The 15,425-nt window shown below is 38.7% G+C and overlaps 1 pseudogene; it reads right to left on the bottom strand.

Annotated features, from left to right (window-relative positions):
• Positions 1 to 221: 221 nt before the first annotated feature.
• Positions 222 to 13,666, bottom strand: LOC128568946 (neuromedin-U receptor 2-like; annotated as a pseudogene).
• Positions 13,667 to 15,425: the final 1,759 nt, after the last annotated feature.

A 15,425-nucleotide genomic window follows, 5' to 3' on the forward strand; every position in this document is an offset into this window, starting at 1 on the left:
TACATGGATGTGGTTCATTTTGCCATCAAACAATTACGATAGTTACAGCAAAGATCACTGATTACAGATCAACATAACAGATCTCATAACAATAGTAATGATGAATAAGTTTGGAAGTTTTAGAATTGCCAAAATGGACATGGAGACATGAAGTGACCACATGCTGCTGGAAAAAACGGTGTCAATACAATTGTCCCACAATTGGCACAAGCCAATCAATTCTTTAAATGTGTAATGGCTGCAAAGTACAATAAAGGGAAGCACAATAAAATGAGCCGTGTCTGCAGATTTCTGTGGAGGGACACTGATAAGGGATTCTCAAATCATATAAAGTATTATAGAACAGTATCTACATGTCTTCCCTCTATGGCTTACAGTGACCTTTAGTTGTAGGACCAATTGAGTGTAGATGACTCAGAAAAGAAACATTCCCAATAGCAAAGATTGCCCCAGTTTCCATGCTTTGCCAGTTATGTTCAAGGACCAGTGAAGGGGCATGAAAGGGGAAAGTGGAAAGATAGCTGATTATCAGATCATTCTGAGGTTTAGACCCTAAATCTCAGTTTTCATGTATATTAAAAAATAGCTAGAAATTGGTACATGAGTACTAAGAGCCATTTACCACCCTACCATCAGATGACAAGGGATAGATTATGGACTAACTCCACCTGCAGTTCTGAGGCACAGAAGAAAGTCCACTCTGAAGGAATCCAAGTGCTTTGAAGGTAGAACCTTCATAGTTGCTTCACGGTACCTGCTCAGTACAGAGGGCTGTGGAGAGGGGAGAGATATGAAGGGACAACTGACAAGGGAACTGGGGACTTGTATATTCAGTCAGCTCCACAAGGTGGCATTCTGTCAGGAAGATGTTCCTCTGGGCAGGTGGTCTCTGCGTGTGATGCTGGGATTGCCACTTGCAGCAAAGAGGGACCACACTCCGGAATGCCGCCCGGATGTGATGAGACCGTAGGTTGTAGATAATGGGGTTGACAGCTGAGCTGAAGAAGACACCTGGAATGCAACAAATTAAAACCAAGGCAGAGACATGAAGGGAGAAGTATAAATATTTTCAAATGCGCAGAATCCTGTCATTGCCTCTTTTGGAAGTGATAATGTATACAAGGCTCTAATTGAAATACAAGATGCACTGAACACATTTTCCACCTGTCTGCTTAGGAATCAAACACAGAAAGATTAAAGAATCTTGGAAAAATTTAGGCTGACCTAGACTCTCTTTAAGATGTTTAATAACTTCCTTTGATCCCTACTTGTTTAATTAAATAACATATTCCTAGAGCGTTAACAAGAGATGCTTAATATCAGAGGACAGAGAGATATTTCTAGCTCATTGGAATTTTGCTTAAATCTATAATGAAACTGCAAGTAATGGAGGAATGATAAATAAGTCAAACCTTAGTTCCACTGAGATTCCTTGTAATGCTAGACGTCTCTTCAAAGAAATATTCCCCAACTCCTTTCCCTAACTACGCTTTTCCTTCAAAGGCTCCACCATATCATTGAATAGTCATGTTTTACCATTTATTTTCTTCAGCAGACACCTTGCACATTGGCATTTTCCTGTTTAGTATACACTCTTCCTTTGTTGCCATATTCCATTTCTTCCCAAGGCCCCAAATGAGCCTGAGGTTGGGATTCAGAAGACCTAGTTTATGATCTAGGCTCTGGCTTATATTATGACCTTAGACAAACTCTGACACTTCAGTTTCTTTCTCTGTAAAATGGGAATGGAAATTCCAGCCTAATCCATCTCCCTAGATTATTGTGATGATGAAGTTAAGATATCATCATAGAAAGGCTAAGAATGGGTAAGAACATTAAACAAATGATAGGTACTATTTTCAACATGTTCCTTGTGGTCCTTATTTATATATTTCAGGACCTTCAGAGTGCTACTTGGCTGGTGTAAAGATTGGGCAGGGAAGAATATCAAAGGAGAAAATTTATATATACTGTTATTTCATTTAAAAAATGAATGCTAAAGGAACTCTTATTCTGTGCTAGGAGCATCAAGGCACATTAGAAAGTGATGAATTTAGACTTTGTTCTCCAAGGCCCTATAAAGTTATTGCAGAAGTCAGAGCTATGACTAAATTGAATGATTATCAATACAACACCATCAAAAAGTATCTGTTAAGGAGAAAATATGAAATACTAACAATTGTGTTATGCAATTCACATAATGGGATAAACATAAGGACTGTTACGTTCATGAAAGATTTAGTGCGAAGTGATTGGACTGTAGCCAGCCCTTGAAGTGGAATGGAGAGAATTAAGGGTAGGAGAGGGTGTTGCAGGTAGAAGCCGTACTGTGCACAAATCTGCAAAGGCAGGGATGGTTATGTTGTATAGAAACAATGTGCTGAACTCTCTAATATATCAGTTTGAGAAGTTTATGGTCTATGGATGCAAATACTATAAATTGGAGGGTATAAAGAGAAGTTGGAGGCATTTTTTTTGTAGGGCTTAGGCAGTTTAGAGTTCACCTAGATTGTAATGTAAGGAAAGTAGAGATGGTATTTTAGCAGAATAATGTCATTATTATAGCCATAATTCTGGAATTTTAAACTGATTGCTTTAATATATCTGGACAGGTATAGTCAAAAAGTCAAGTCTTATTTGAACTTGTAGTATTTTCTAAGTTATTTAAACAGTCCATTTTTTTATCAGATAAACCATAAGGATAAACTAAGAGGCAGAAATATTTTTAAGATTTGGCTCTGAAGGGTAAATGCATGGACTCAGAAATACTAATATTGAAGTATAAGCTATACATAAGGCTTGCTGAGTACAAAAAAAGATTATAACAAAAAATAGATAATGCACATGGTATTCAGTACACATATAAATGCTATTGTTTTTGCTCTATGAACATCTGTAACTTAATTTGCAAAACCTAAACTTATTTTTCTTTTCTGGTAATATCTTTGATAACTTAAAGAACCCATGGAATCATCTTGTGCCTAGCAGGAGTTGGGGAATGGAAGAGGTCTGAACCTGAGGCTATCAGTCACGGTGACTAACAGACAGACCTTGGAGGGCATCCTCTGCTCTAGTTTAGAGGAAAGAATACTTAATATTTAACTAGATGTTAGATGACTTGGGCATGAGCCCTGTTTTTGCTATTTACCAGCTAAGTGCCTTCGGGCAAATTCTTTCTTCTGGTGGAACTGTTTCTTCGACTATAAAATGTTGATGATACTCTCTATTTCACCTTGTTGTGATGATTACAGATAAACATACAGAATTTTATAGCTTAAAAAACTCTTTAATATCTATTCATGTATAATTGCATTTTCTTCCTGCCATTAGTCCATGGTTTGCATGGAGCAGACATTATTACCATTTTACAACTGAGGAAATTTTAGCTGGTAGGAAACCATCTACTCTAGATCACTCAGAATATCAGTGGTGGAACTGAGGTGCAAAGCTATGTCCTCTGACTGTGTGACATTTCCATCACTGTTTCCAATATGTTCAGTCTTATCTTTGACAAACAGAGTCAAAGAAGGATCACTTTTGTTAGCTTTCATGAGGACAGAGCACTTGCTAAAAGCAATAGAGTGGGGGAACATGGATACTGTCCTGGTTACTAAACAAGAACCAGTTCAATTGCGTGGCCATTGGCAAGAAAACCAAAAGAATAATTTCTTGAGCAATCTCTTGTCATAATCTTGCCAACTTAGAGTTGAGATTGTCTATAAAGTAGCTGATTAAAATAGGGACCTGATACATGTATTTTTGGACTAGTAACATACCTAAATCAAATCTTTGACTAAAATATAAACCAAGTGTCTTGCTTATTATATAGAAAGTCCCTAGATAAATCAGTATATGAAGGCATCTAAACAAGATGAAGAAGAAGCAATTACCTGGTCTCTTGGTGTACAAACAAATCAGCTAAGCTTTACCTGACGCCACATGGTTGAACACAGCAGCCAGGGATTTGGTCCACTCCTCCACAAAGCTGAAGAAGAGTCAATCAATGTGGAATGGAGCCTAACAGATAGCAAATACTAAGACCAAAACAACTGGAAAAGGATGAAAAATGGGAAAGCAAAAGGCAGTTGGTGCTAGGATAGTATTCAATGCTTACTCTGACTTATCCATTCCTTCTAGGAGTTTTCTCTTCTACCTTTGTTAAGTTTATAACTATTTCAGGTAAACTAGATCCTAAAGATCCTTATAAGGAATATTTAAAATAGTAATGAATTATATAAAATCTAAGATCAGTTTTCCATATGATCGTACAACGTTTCTTATATAATGTTAGTTTCCTTTAGATTATTTAAAACAGGGTGGTGCCTGTGGCTCAAAGGAGTAGGGTGCTGGCCCCATATACTGGAGGTGGTGGGTTCAAACCCAACCCAAGCCAAAAACTTCAAAAAAAAAAAAAAACATTTAAAACAGTATTTAACTTACTTCAAAGTTCCAAAAACATTTTTTATTAAATCATAACTGTGTACATTAATGCATTTATGAGAACCAAGAGATGAAACCAGCCACTTATCATCATTTGATCTTTGATAAGTCTATCAAAAACATAAATTAGGGGAAAGATTCTCTATTTAACAAATGGTGAATTGGCTGGTGACTTGTAGAAGACTGAAACTGATCCCTCGCCTTTCACCATTAACAAAAATTGATTCTTACTGTATAAAAGATTTAAACTTAAAATGTGAAATTATAAAGATACTTGGAGAGAGTGCAGGGAAAACACTTGCATAAATTGGCCTGGGAGAATATTTTATGAAAAGGACCCTCCCCTCACCCAGGCAATTGAAGCAACACCAAAAATATATTACTGGGATCTGATCAAACTAAAAAGCTGAGGATGATTATTAGAGTTGAAAAGACTGACTTCAAGGGCGGCGCCTATAGCTCAAGGAGTAGGGCGCCGGTCCCATATGCTGGAGGTGGCGGTTTCAAACCTAGCCCAGGCCAAAAAACCAAAAAAAAAAAAAAAAAAAAAAAAGACTAACTTCAGTGACTTCACAATTTTTTATTCAGAAATACCACATAGTGAATGTTTCATATGCATCATAGCCATGAGGATTCCTTTCTTTCAAACCTTAGGTTTTTATTTGGAAAGTATATTATAAATGTCCTTTCTCTTATCAGTTGCTTTCAGGGACGAGTGCTGGATCATATATTTTTATAACATTCTTTTAGGAGAATGTGGGGCAGTACTTGGATATATTTTTTTAGTATCTTATTTATAAGCATACTGTTTGATATAGTTATATGAGATCATAAGTAAAATGACAACTCAGAGGTACTCTTGGCCAAATGTTGTTAATCTGGACTTAAAAGAGAAACTCATGGGGTGGCACATGTGACTCAAGGAGTAGGGTGCTGGCCCCATACACTGGACGTGGCAGGTTCAAACCTGGCCCAGGCCAAAAACTGCAAAAAAAAAAAAAAAAAAAGAAAGAAAGAAAGAAAAGAACTCATGGAGTTGGTAGGTGGGCATTAGGGGGTTACAATCCTGAAATGGATTGTTATCTTATGTATGCACACTTGTATATTTTCAGGGTGGAGAGTCCACAGCTTTTATATCATATATTTAAAGAAATCTACAATATAAATAGATTTAAAAACACCTGTTCCTTTTTTCTCTTTTTTTTTTCAGTTTTGGCTGGGGCTGGGTTTGAACCCACCACTTCTGGCATGTGGGCCTGACACCCTACTCCTTTGAGCCACAGGTGCTGCCCCAACCTGTTCATTTTTTAGAAGGGGAAGAAAGTGGTGCTCAAAGGCTCAGAGAGTGCATACAATTTACCAAACACTACACAGAGTGTATTACAATGGATGAAATTTAGAGTATTGTTTTATGGGTTCAAAATAAAAAATTAAACAAAACATATAAGTCATAAGAGCTCGAATAAACCAAGAAAGATAGTCCACCTCGTACCATGTATCTACCTAGATAGACCAGTGATTTTCAACTGATGTGCTAGGAAAACTTTTTAATATCATTAATTATATTATTTTTTAAAGAAGTTCAAAGCACAGTAAGTATATTCCTTTTTTTTTTGTAGAGACAGAGTCTCACTGTACTGCCCTCAGGTAGAGTGCCATGGCGTCACACGGCTCACAGCAACCTCTAACTCTTGGGCTTACGCAATTCTCTTGCCTCAGCCTCCTGACAGCTGGGACTACAGGCGCCCGCCACAAAGCCCAGCTATTTTTTTGTTGCAGTATGGCCGGGGCTGGGTTTGAACCCGCCACCCTCGGGATATGGGGCCGGCGCCCTCCTCACTGAGCCACAGGCGCCACCCCCCTTTTTTTTTTTTACTTTTTTTCATCAACATAGTTTAAGTGTGCCATGGAAGTTTAACTATAGGTTCAAGTGTGCCATGAGAGAAAATAAGATTAAAAACATTGATTTACACCATTACCTACCTACTCTCTTGGGTTTCTCTTAATCTTAATCTACCCTCATAAATATATTTCAGTATAACTTTGGATCTGACCCCCTTACCAAATGCAACTATGTGACTTCTTTGCTCTTTTAAACAAAACCAAAGAAAATAAAGGACTCACACAGCATCTTGGTGACTGACTTTCTAGAGGGTCTTTGAATATTTGCAGTCACTTCATTGGCCTCAAGGGATTTGTTTTTCTTCAGCTGGAAAGGAAGTAGAAAGAGATGGTTAGAAAGGGAAGCAAAAATTTTTTTTCTTCCTTAATGATCTGAGAGGCATAACTAACACTCATTTTGAAGACAACTGGCACTTAGAGAAATGTAAGAAAATGTCCAATGTTTAGAGTAAGTTAGAGATAGAATTGGATTCCAGGTCACCTAGCCAATTCCATATATGATTGTGGCCAAGTTGCAGTGCAACCATTTTTCATATGCAATTCTGTAGAAACCAAGAAATATAGCATGTTAGTAGGTATTCCATGAAAAATATAAAATTCTGAAGTAAAAAAAAAAAAAAAAACCTAGTCGGATTGACTCTTTGAGTCATTTATTCATTTAGTAATGTTAGACTTCTAATATAGTGAAATAGGTAGGCAATATAAAACCAAAGCAGGTATTATTCCTGCCTCATGAAAGGTCAGTATTCATGGTGAGTCTTCTCAGAACCTTTAATATGCTAATGCATATTATGAATATTCAAGAAGGGCAGTGCATCATTAGTCCTAACCACTCCCCTACTTTTACAATCCCATCTCCTCCCCTCCTCCCAGTCAAAAGGGGAATAGTGTTTTCTAACACTTCTCAGTGGATTACCTTGTACCATCTTCACATGCTACTGTACTAATAAAAGTGTATGTCTTTCTGGATATAGATGTTAAAATATATTCATCCTAGTTTGAAGTTGTGTTGATCCTTGATGTAACATCTGAAAATCTGAAATATCAATACTTCTGTGTGTACCAGCTACCTTATTCAGCTCAAGCCCCACCTAGGCCTGAAGTATCCACTTTAGTTCATTGCCCTCTCCTTCCTCTGAACTCCCAAAGCACTGAAGATCTACCTCATTCATAGAACAAAATTTTTTCCCTTTAATTTATATATTTTTTAGTTGGAGGGCGGGGGATGGAGTGTTCATCCAGGTAAAGGAAGCTTTAAGGACTCATGATAAACTACCATCAAATATCTAGATGTTAGTAAAGTACAGTATATAGTTAGTATATATTTACACACTGGTCCTCAAGCATTTATTCTTTTCTTATCTTACCAATAGCACCCTGATTTTCTCTTAGGGAGTCTAGTCCTTCCCTATTCTTAGTCATGAATTTGGATGAGAATGACCCCCGGGTCCAGCTCTAGTCATAGTCTCTAAATAACTTAGCCAAGCAACATGTCTTAATCTCCTAGTCATAGTGATTGCATACTTGGGACCAATAGTGCTTCAGGTATTGTACTTCTGGCAATCAAAATTTTGCTTCTTTTTTTAAAAATCAGTACTGACAGAGGGAGCCCTTTTCTGTATTGAAGGTCTGGCATAACAGAAATAACAAAAGATTTTTTTTTTTTTCCTCTACCATGAGGAAGGTGATCCTCACCAAGAGCCCGCTCTACTTCTGAGCTTGTCAGGTCCACGCCCCTCTTCATGTTTTTTTTTGCCAGATGGAGCTGGGGTTCCCTCATTGGCAATGTAAAAAGTTCCGAATGATTGACTGAGGCCATCAAGTGGAAGAAAAATTTAACTTATTTTATGTAGTCTCAGGGGTAGAGTAGGAGGTAGATATTGAATTATAAGGAGATAGATTCCAACCTGAGGTAAGGAAGAAATTAATATGATTAGGTGTGTGCAACAATGGAACAAACCACCCTAAGAAACAGTAAGCTTCCTGGACTAGATGGCATTTGAAGGGAATATTTTAGAGAAGGTATTTAAAATTAAATAAGACTCAAAAGGGTGGATCATTCAGGATTGCCTTTAGAGATCAACAGGCATATCCTATTTCCCAGACAAACATATCAGGAGGCTCTCAGGACCACAGGGGCCCTGAAGTACTCACTTGGATGAACAGTAAACCAGGCCCTGTGTGTCCTGGACATAGTGGTGCCCTCTATACGCGTCTTCATAAGGTGAGGAATTAAAGGTCTTGTGAGATTTGACCCTTTAGAGCAGGCGTCCTCAAACTTTTTAAACAGTGGGCCAATTCACTGTCCCTCAGACCGTTGGAGGGCCAGACTATAGTTTAAAAAATATATATATGAACAAATTCCTATGCACACTGCACATATCTTATTTTGAAGTAAAGAACAAATACAATTCACACCGCTTCATGCAGCCGGGGGATGCAGTTTGAGGATGCCTGCTTTAGAGTCACCTAGAACTCGAAAAGAAATAGAAGAATAATTGTACAGTAATTAAAGACTAGGTGGGAGAAAACTGAAGATGGTAAGATATTATTCATATTAAAAGAAAAACAAAATAATGCAAATAGAGTGTTTTCTCAGTGTCTCACGTGCGATACTCAGCATGTTATGTATTATTATTATTACTGTGATTCTGATTATTGTCCCGTGTCTATTCAAAAGAAATAATAAAAACTGGTTTAACAATTCTTACAGTAATTTCTCCACCCTAAGGAATACTTTGTTTAAAATAAGACATCAAATAGTTCACACAATTCTTTTATGGACAAGGTTCCTGTACAAACATAGTTTGCATTGAAAAGAAAATCCATGTTGATCAACCGTCGCTTACTTTTCAACTTTCTTAGGTTACAGTGAACAGCTAATTAGAGGAAGAGTAAAAATTGAATATTTATGCATGTTGTACATTGTTCCAGCAGAATTTGGAGTAATTCAAACAATTTCTCTAGCCAATATTAAATGCTGCTTTATTTCTGAAGAATACCATTTCCCTTCAGATGTTTAACAAAGTAGATATTCAACCATAAATTACTCTTACCTATTCCCAGCTCTTCTTGTATTTTTATTTTACCTTATTTTATTTCATTATTTTTATTTTGAGATAGGTTCTCAAATGATCCTGCCTCAGACTCCTGAGTAACTGGGACTACAGATGTGTGTTATTATGCCCGACTAATTTTTTAATTTTTTTTTTTAATTTTTTCATAAGGATAGGGTCTCCCTATGTTTTTCAGGTGGGTCTCAAACTCCTGGGTTCAAGTGATCCTCCTGATTTGGCCTCCCAAAGTGCTAGGATTATAAATAAAGCTTTAATTTTTATTTTAAAACTCAGGTTACAATAATAGGAGTGAAAAATTGTGGTTACTATATAGGAAGTTCAGAGGGCTTCCTACCCTACCCTCTTTAGCTATGGTAGATCAAAGCAAGAGAAAGGTCATGGGGTTGATTACCATTCAGGAGGATATATTATTTGATTAATTATTTACACTGATTGAAATTACTCTACCAGCTGTTCATGTTCATTTAAGAAGTTTGTGGATATTTGGTTCCAGAATACTAGGATTATAATAATTGATTTTATGTAAACATCTCTACATTTTAAACATAATGTATTTACCAAAAAAAAAAAAAAAATCAGTATAACTTTGTGTTGGCATGGTTGGATTCTGCCGCAATTCATATATTCATTCCTATCAACTCAAGCTTTAAGACCACTAGCTTAGACTTTCATCAGAGCTTCCTCTCAAATTCCCTGGAATTGTTTATTTACATTTCCATAATGTTTAATCCCTGGAGAGCAGCTTGCTGGAGACTGTGTCCTGGAATAATGCATCAGGACAGAAAGTTTAGCTTTGAGCATGCATATGGCTTCCTTTCTTCCCTCATCCTATGATTACATCAGTCTGAGTTTGCTGCCTTCCCAAGACAGTGGGTGCCAGGGTCAGTCTCCCGTTTAGAACTTCCAGGAGAGTCAATAACTTAACAATCAGTAGGGTTGCTTGGATCCCTTTAAATCTCTTGGATCCAAAAGGCCCTTAGAAATAATATTTTTAGTCTTTTATTTTAAAGATAGAAAAACTCAGCAATAAGGGAAGCAATTTAGTCTCATTCATTAACTGAGTTTACTATCTAGTTAGGTAGAAAGAAATTAATTAAAGAATCTACAGGTATAGAATTATAAATTACAATTAAGGAATATCACTGGGATATTGGAACACTTACAGGAACCAGGTGTATCTAGGGAATCCAGGGGAGCTTGCCTGAGGAAATGTGATTGAAATGCAACACAAAGGCTAAAGGAAAGTAGGAAAGGCAAAAAGGATTGTGGTAGTGGGCAGTAGAAGCATTTCAGGCAAAAGCATGTACCAAGGGCATGAGGTCAATGTCACAGAATAGGACCTACTTTTCCTGACTTTCAATACAGAGATTTTAAAATTCTTCTAAGGGTTTTTTTTAAGCAGATAGTTCCTCTCCTGCTGTCCTCTGGTAACCTGGATAACCCCTCGTTCATCCTGAGAACAAGCTCTCATAAGTTGCATTAAAGCAGAGCAAATCAGGGTGGTTTCTAAGCTATTTTCTGAGCTTTTACTTAGCTTCTGATACAAGGTAGCTGTAGATTCATGCCAATAAAGCTAAGCTGAATTCAACTAAGTCTAATAGGTCAGGGGAGAAATATGTTTCCTTCTAAAATGACTCCAGATAAGTGATTGTTTGGCATTGGTAGGTTTAGGGTGGGGATTTCTCACTGGACTCTATTTGGAGTTATGTAGAAGTTTTTTTCTCTTCAGTGAGATGCACAAGGCATTCTTAAGACATGTCTGTGAGATAATCTGGGGTGACATGCATGTCTTGGAATAGAGGGGCCACTTTTTCAGGAGGAGACTGGCACAACTCTCTACCTGATTCGATTTATTTTGTCCCTAAACATCTGTAGCACAGAATTTGTTCTTCCTACTTGACCCTTAACATTCACCTTAAGGACAATAGTTATTCAAGAGGGCCACCTATGGGGCACGAATTTCTGACAATCGTCTTTCTCAGAGATGGACTGAGATGGGAATATACTAGTTGTCACATACTGTATGGGGTCAGAGCCACCTTGAAGCATATAATGTGAGTACGACGTCTGTTTTAGTCTTCTTTCATTTATAACTTATATTACCCTGGCTCACAGAGGATTCCCCTCTCCCCTTTTTATTTATTTATTTTTATTAAATCATAGCTGTGTACATTAATGTGATTATAGGGCACCATACACTAGTTTCATAGACCGTTTGACACATTTTCATCACACTGGTTAACATGGCCTTCCTGGCATTTTCTTAGTTATTGTGCTAAGACATTTACATTCCACATTTACTAAGTTTCACATATACCCTTGTAAGATGCACCGCAGGTGTAATCCAACCAATCCCCCTCCCTCTTCCTCCCCTCCCCTTTTAAAAGGAATCAGAAGAAGCTTTAGATATGCTCTGATGTGACTTTTACATTTTATAAGGAAAAACTACATGCGGGAGAACTATGTCGTTTTCCTAAGAGCATATTATGTGTGACCTGTGAACATAACTATTTACTACCCAAGCTTTCTCCTTAAATGGGTATAAAGGTGTCACAGTCAAGAACTTTCACCACCATGAATTTGAATACAGAGTATGTCAGTAGGGGAATTATAGAGACTTACTCTTACTCTTATCAAAAATAGTTTACTCAGCTAATTTAGACCCCTCCCCAGACAGAAATCAGTTTACCATGACGATCAAAGGAAAAGAACCTCTAATTTCAAAATATATTGCTAAAAATTGATACCTTTCTCTTAATTCCACATATCTCTTATTCACACTTCCTTTTACACTATTTGATGTGCTCTGTTCACCTCCCCATCCCTTAATATCCACCTGCTTAATAGGAGTCCAAGCTGATCTCACTCAGATCATAATTTGAAAAAGATTTAACCTGATATTTCAACCAAAGGGTCAAGCAACCATTAAGAAGTCTTGGACTATAACATAGGCAGGTGTTATACCTTAGACCAAGTTGGTACAAAGGAAAATTTCAATGTAGGCAGTGGGTGGGGCAGGAGACAGCAGGATGTGGCAGAGTCTCTCAAAGTGTGGCCACATAACCCCAGATCATCTGATGTGCTCTCTTATTCAGACCTACTGAACGGGATTTTCCCAGGAGTGGGGCATACCTATTTGGAGCCATAGCAAGTTTTCTAGGTGATTTTTAGGAAGACTTAGATATGAGAACTACAAGAACAAAGAGGGAAAATAATGGAATATGCACTAAAGGAAATGATAAATAGAGTTATTATTTGTCTAATTTGAGGCAAGTCCTTTAACTTCTCAGTTTCCCAACTGAGCTCATTCTATTTTTCTCTGTTTCTTTCTGATTCTAAATGTTTCCACTTCTAAGTTTTCCTCCGAACCTCAGGCCAGCCAGCTTGCATACTCACTCTGAGCCCCATGAGGTAATAGCGGACGCCGATGACCGTCATGGGAGGATATAGAAGAGGAGGGAGGAGACCTGCATGATGAAGTTGTAGATCCACAAGGGCTTGGTGACTGTGCAGGTGGCAGAGCCCGGCACCAAGGACCCACTGGGGAAGTAGTGGAGCTTGATGCCATGGATGCTGGTGTTGGGCAGAGAGAAGAGGACGGAGGAGGCCCAGATAGCGCCGAGGATTCGGAGCGCCCGCCGCCGGGTGCTCTCCAGCTTGGCCCCGAACGGGTGCAGGATGGCCACCCAGCGCTCCGCGCTGACCGTGGTGACGCTGAGGATGGAGGCGAAGCACAGGCTCTCAAAGAGGACTGTTAAGTAGCAACCCACCGGCCCGAACAGGAAGGGTAGTTGCGCCACATTTCGTAGACTTCCAGGGGCATTCCGAGGAGCAGGACCAGAAGGTCAGAGACGGCCAAGCTGAAGAGGTAGTAGTCAGTGGGTGTCTTCATAGCCTGGTGCCGCAGAATGACCAGGCACACCAGGAGATTGCCAACGATGCCCACCGCAAAAATCAGCGCGTACACGACAGACACGGGGAGGAAGAGGTGGCAGCGCTGAGGTCCGCAGAGAAAGGTCAGATAGTCCTCAGTGCTGTTCAGGTATTTCTGGAGTGGATCTTCCAGCTCCTGCTGGTAGGTCCAGGAAACATTCTCAAGTTTTTCCATTACTGACGTTAAAAGCCTGAAAGACCTGAGGCTCCTCTGGTCTGAGGCTCTGTCTCAAGCTGAGCCAGAGAGGAAAAAGACAGCAGTCAGGAAAGCACAGGCTGGGGGAAGAAGGCTGCAGGGAGTTTCAGCTGCAAGCTGCAAGGTTGGGCTGCTCAGACCCTGATCTCTTTTGAAGAGCCCCTGAGACACAAGCCCCTCCCTCGAAGGTCTGTGGGCCAATGAGTGCGTGTCAGGCTGCACAGGGAGAGAGGACAGCAGGAAATGCTGGCCCTGTTTCAGGGAGCAGGGGAGGAGGGAGAGAACTTTCTTTGAATTGGAAGGAGCTGGGAAGGCAGAGCTCACTAACTAAAATAAGGGGTGTATGCTAAGAGGAACGCATGCTATAAAGTTGTGGGAACCTGGATGGAAATACAAATTAAAGTTGCTGAGTCCTGGGTAGAAAAGTGCAAATTTCCATTGATCCTTGTCACCTCCACGGCATTACAAAAATGGGAGATCAATAGAATTCTCAAGTTACCTCGTTCCATTGGAAATTCAGGGCTGTCTGGAAAAAGCATGATCAATGTGACTTTCTAGTTTTGATTGCATCAACAATAAAATCTAAAGCCTGAAAAGGCACTTGCCCACCGTCTAGTCTGTCAGCAATCCTGACTCCTTAGTCTCATTCCATAGTGCCTTGCTGTAGCAAAAGCAGGTGAGTTTCAGAATCAGACACACCCATAGAAATTAAGGAAAATTAGGAAAATTACTCAGACTCTTGGAGGCTTATTTCCTTATCTGTCTCATTAATTCTATTGTGTTCAACAAATACTTCTTCAGGATTAACTAGGAGCTGGACAACATTCTAGGGTTTGTAGAAACATCAGTGAACAAGCAAGACAAGGTATCTGCCCTCATGGAGCTTTTCCCATAGCAGGGAATTCTGAAAACATACAAGGAGACAAGTGAATGAAGATGATTTCAGAAAATAATTGGCAGGTATTTACAAGAGTAGTCAAAGAAGGCTTATCTCAGGAAGTGCCACTTGAGCCGACATCTCAATGATGACTTTAGTTATGAAAGAGCTAAAGGAAGTGGGTATGTTCCTAGCAAAAGTGATTGTAAGTGCAAAGGTCCTGAGGCAGAAACAAACTTGATATGTTTTAAAAAGACCAGGAACATCAATATCACTGGAACTTAACAAGTGGTCAGGAGAGTATGAAGGATTAGATTGAAGGGGCTAGTGGGTACCAGTTCATGTAAACTCTTATAGGATATGATAAATAGTTTGGATCTGACTCCAACTGCAGGGAAAAATTGTTGGAGGGTTTTGAGCAGGAGAATTAAGGAGGGTGAAGTTTTAAGGAGAGGTAGGTAAAAGGCTAGTGAGAGTTAGCTTGGATTTCTGCGATAGTAGTAGAGACAAGAGATTTCTTTGAATTTAGGAATATTTTTACAAAGATGATACTTTTAATGTTACTAAATTAGATTAAATATAATGAAACAACTTACACTTAAGAGATGTTCACTCAATATTAATTTTTCTTGCCCTTTTATTAAATCAGATGATGAAATTAAAGGTAAAAGAAATAGAGTGACTTATCTAAGATTTGCAAATATGTGGATATGGCATATTTTGTTCTGCTATACCAAATGATCACCGTATGTTGGTGGTTTAAAACAATAAAGGTTTAGTTTCCCTACACTACAAATGTGTCATATGTCAGCTAGAGAGCCTATCCCATGTTCTGCTCATTCAAACTCAGATAAAGCAGGTACTATCTGGAACTTTGCCAATAATTGTGGCAGAGGGAAAGAGAGTTCTAGAATGTCTGAAGTATGTGATTAAAAGCTCTACCCAAAAGTAACACATGTCACTTTTGCTCACAGTTCATTTACCGAGGATAGTCATATGT

The sequence above is a fragment of the Nycticebus coucang genome, chromosome 17 (assembly GCF_027406575.1).
Source record: "Nycticebus coucang isolate mNycCou1 chromosome 17, mNycCou1.pri, whole genome shotgun sequence".
Taxonomy (NCBI): Eukaryota; Metazoa; Chordata; class Mammalia; order Primates; family Lorisidae; genus Nycticebus; species Nycticebus coucang.